The 4,415-nt window shown below is 46.5% G+C and overlaps 1 pseudogene; it reads left to right on the top strand.

Moving 5' to 3' along the window:
• The first annotated feature begins 632 nt into the window (after positions 1 to 632).
• LOC132421064 (jupiter microtubule associated homolog 2 pseudogene) lies at positions 633 to 1,165 on the top strand (annotated as a pseudogene).
• Positions 1,166 to 4,415: the final 3,250 nt, after the last annotated feature.

The raw sequence follows: 4,415 nt of genomic DNA, 5'->3' as shown, positions 1-4,415 counted from the left end.
TGATTAAACAACTAAATATCTATATGAAAGTAGACCCCAATTTCAAACCATACACAAAGATTAATTTGAGATAAGTCATAGGTCTAAATTGAAAATTCAGAACAGTAAAACTTCTAAAAGGATCCAAACTGTAATATCCTAATAACCTTAGAGTAAGCAAAGATTTCTTGGTAAGGACAAAAACAAAAAAACAAAACCACTCAACTTTTAGCAGAAGTGAAATGGATTAATTGGAAATTTTCTGCTCATGAAAAGATTTCCCTTAAAAATGAAGAGATAAACCAAATGCAAGGAGAAATATTCATGACATTTATATGACAAAAACACATATTCAGATTATACAAAAACTCCTACAATAAACAATAAAATTATGAATAGTCTAATTTTTTTAATGGATATATTATTACAACAGGCAATTTCCAAAAGAAGATATTCAAGTGATATTCAAAAATTCAATATTCAAGATATTCAAAAGATAAGCACAAGCATATTCAATATTCAAGATATTCAAAAGATAAGCACATGAAAAGGCACTCAAAATCATTTGCGATCAGGGACATAAAAAGTAAAATGAAAACCACAGGGGCTGGAGGCTCCGCGTGGCGGGCGACACGTTCCGGGCGCGGGAGAGCGAGGGAGGCCGGGCCGCCGCCAGGGCCATGGAGCCCCCGGGAGGAGAGCCGAGCGATCGCCCAGAAGCAGCCGCACCTCCACGCAGGCCTTAACAGGATGGCATCTAATATTTTGGGACCCACTGAAGAACCTCAGAACATACCCAAAAGGACCAAGCCCCCTGGGGGGAAAGGAAGTGGTATATTTGACGAATCCACGCCTGTGCAGACTCGACAGCGTCTGAACCCCCCTGGTGGGAAGGCCAGTGACATTTTGGACTCCCCAGTCGCTGCTGCTTCACCCATGGCACACCCAACAAACCCAAGGACCACGTGTTCCTGTGTGAGGGAGAGGACACACCGGACCTTAGAGCCGCAGCCAGCGCCTCCCCCAGACAAGAGCTGGGGCGCCCGGTGGCCCGCGAGGAGCAGCCCGTGCCCAGCAGCCGGCGCCCGCCATCGGCAGTCATGAGCCCAGGCTGAGCGCGAGGCCTCGCTCCCACAACAAAGTCCTGAACCTGCCTGGAGGCAAGTCCAGCGTCTCCTTCTACTGAGACGCTGCTGCGTCCCCCAGAGCCAGACAGAAAACTCGAGAGATAGGATTTCAAAGTTGTAGTTTCTTTAGCCCGAAGGAGCAGGGTGGGGAGACAGTCTGTTGGGTGGTCACCTGCAGCTGCCGCTCCGGCTTCACTGCCATCACGAGAAGCCGGAGACCTCGCCTGCCGGAAACCAAGGGAGGAAACGTGATGCCTGGTGTGGGAGGAGCTCTCGGGTGGGTGGGCGGGGAGGCGGTGCCAGGCCAGGTGCGCCTGAGGAGTGGGCTCTTCGCGTCCTTGGTGTGTTGGCTAGCTGGGTATCTAGGAATCACTAACACAGTAGCAGAGTTTAAAGCCTTGGAGAGAAAACCAAAAACCACATGTCCGTTGCTGTGGGATAGAAGAGCAAGACACACTGAAACCCTGGCGGGGTGGGGAGGCGGGTATCTGGATAGAACCCTGAGGTCCTGACGCCGTTTACCCTTCATGGACACGGTCTCCGTTCCTGCGACTTCGGCCGCAGTGTTTTTCACTTCAGTTCTGCAGATTTTCTTGAAACATCTTCATTGCTTTTCCTCAGCAACTGTCAACAAAAAACCAAAATGTTGTTCTCAGTCGTACGCTTTATGGAAAGATTTTGCACCCTGATCTTCCGAGGTGCCCCGCTTCTGCCCTCTCAATCCTTGGCCAGATCTTATGTAGAAATCTCTTCCTTTCATCCAGGAGAGACTGGTTTGGGGCTCTTTACAGGCAGTTTTGCTTGTGAATTGTTCCTTTTTTCCGAATCAGCCTTAAGTCCAGGCCTTTGCTCCACACTAGTGATGTAGACAGTTCCCTTCACCAGCGACACTTCCTTTCTGCAAGACCACTAACTTCTACAGGACTTTAAAAACTACCCAGATATATCCAGGTAATGGGATTGTTTAACTCCTTCATGTGTCTTCCTTTATATTCCTGCTGACAGTGGGAAGAAGAGATGCTTGAGAACCTTGGGTTCTTAGGTTTGGATTCTGTCATAATAGCTCAAGAGCTGTTCTCAAGTACCAGCTTTACATCGGTAACTGTTGGCTCTGGTCTGTTTCTGACACCTTTCTAGAAAAAAATTTGTTGCTCAGGTACACCAAAGAGGAAGGAAAGTTTTCTTAGGCCACCCTTTATAAAGCTTTGCAGAACCTCTGGACCATATTCACAGTTTCCAGACGAGCCTTAGAGACCTTAGGCTAAGACATTAAATAGTTTGGCAGTAAAGTCTCAACCGGCCCATTCCATGGTATTTGCCAGCAAAGATAATGGGCTGGCAAGAATCGTGCTGCTGTAATCTATCAGGCGAAAGTTTCTCCCATCGAGCCTCTGGAGGGCTATGGTCTCGGTTCCTGTACTGCAGTCACGTGGGACCAGCAGTTTGGGTTGGAGCTACTGGTACGAGTGCCTACAAAGCTAATGCAGGTGCTAAAAATGTCTTCATCGTTGTTAAAGTGCAGTCGCACTCCTAGTGGCCTGGACGCTCACGTGCCTGCAGGAGCTCCCTGCCAAACTGCACGTCCTCCGCCGGCGCTGGGGGGTTCGCACGGTGCTTTGCCAAGTAAAGACACTTTGCCTTTCTGTCCCCCTGCTGACTTTGGAGCCGAGAAACACTGATTCCATGTGACTCTATCAAGTGCTTCCTATCTCCTCCATCCTTCAAATGGTCATTTATAGGAAAGTTGTCTGGAATTCAGAGCATTTTTCTCCACATTAAAAAATGTCATACATGGTGGTTAGTTTTTAAGCTCAAACACACTAACTTAGTTAGTTAAACACACTAACTTGTTTAGCTTATAGTAAGATCTTCCAAAGGTAGAAATGAACTGCTATTTCTAACTTTTTTTTTTAATATACAAGAAAATGATTTGTGAATTCCAAATTGGATCGCCAAGAAGACCCTGACGTGCTGCTGGCACGTCAGGGCTTCAGTCTCACTGTCAGTTACATGAGGGGAAGAGCTTTCTAGATCTGTCCCCTGGCAGGGACTTCTGGGGCAGAGCTGGGGATAGAGGCCTGGGGGAAGGAGGAAAACAACCAGAGCAGAGCCTCTGGGCAGCAGTGACCACATCGCCTTACTTTTGTCCCCATCTTCTGTCTTCCATTCCCTCCTTGGGGCCATGCTCATGGCTTTAGAGAGCCCCGGGCAGCCTGGTCCCTGGGAGGAACAGTAGAAAAGTTTTTGCTCCTTTGAACCTGATGGGGGAGGCCATTTGCATTTAGAAAATGCTCTGTACATTAGGGACTGCCTGTATTTGGAAGCTTCATTAACTCTTGGCATCCTTTTCTCAACCTCCAAGCTGCATTAAGAAATTACTCATCTGTATTTTTATTAAGCCTTAAAACTTTTTTATGTGCATTTGGTGCCAACTTTTTGTAAGGCTGTATCAAAAACAACAAACCAGTGCTCACATGGCGATTTGAGAAGAGCATTCTGTTATTTTTACAAGGCAGGAGTGGGTGTAGCCATTGAATTAAACTTAGCAGTCACATACTGAGTCTTTGCCTGTTGGTCGTGTGCAGTGTGTGTGCGTGCGGGCGGGCGGGCGGGTGGACATGTTTCCTCCACATCTATTCTCCGGAGTGCCTGAGCTCTGCTCCTTCCCTTACAGATTTTCATTGGTTGAAGGGGTTTGTCTTTTTTTTTTTTTTTTTAAAACCAGAAGATACCCGAATTAATCTTCTCAAATTTTATGGATTTAAGGTTTTTTTCATTTGAAAACCAAAGACTTAGCTTCAAACAGAATGGACAAGAATGTGGCAGTGTTCTTTTTAGTTTCCATAAATTGAAGGTAATGCTTCTTTTTTCTCTTAACACCACTTGTTTTCCTGAAGAGCTTGCCTCTGAGTTGACTTTGAAACTGCCATGAAAGCCTGGCAGTGAGTAGATGAAGTGCTGAGCTATTAGAATTGATCTGCCTGTAGATTCAGGTCCTGTAGAGAAAGCATAGATTGTTCTTCCTTCTTATATATTAGCTATTTTCATGTGTCCTACAAGCAAACTTAATATCCTTATGTGTATTAAGTGGACTCAGGGTGATGGAGCTTCTCAGACTGCCTGCCTGGAGAGCTCCACTAGAGGAAGCTTCCTTCTAGAAGCCTGCTGCATCAGGACCAACTAACTGGACAGCACTTCAGAAAGAAACCCAACATGGGGGACCTGACACTCTCTTCACTTGTTCGTCTGAGAGCATGTTCCTGGAACAGGGCTAGCCACTGGCACCAGTACATCACCTATTTGTAGCAG

Source organism: Delphinus delphis, chromosome 1 (assembly GCF_949987515.2).
Source record: "Delphinus delphis chromosome 1, mDelDel1.2, whole genome shotgun sequence".
NCBI classification, from domain to species: domain Eukaryota; kingdom Metazoa; phylum Chordata; class Mammalia; order Artiodactyla; family Delphinidae; genus Delphinus; species Delphinus delphis.
Note: the sequence above shows the minus strand (reverse complement) of the source record. Positions and strands in the feature narration are given on the sequence as shown.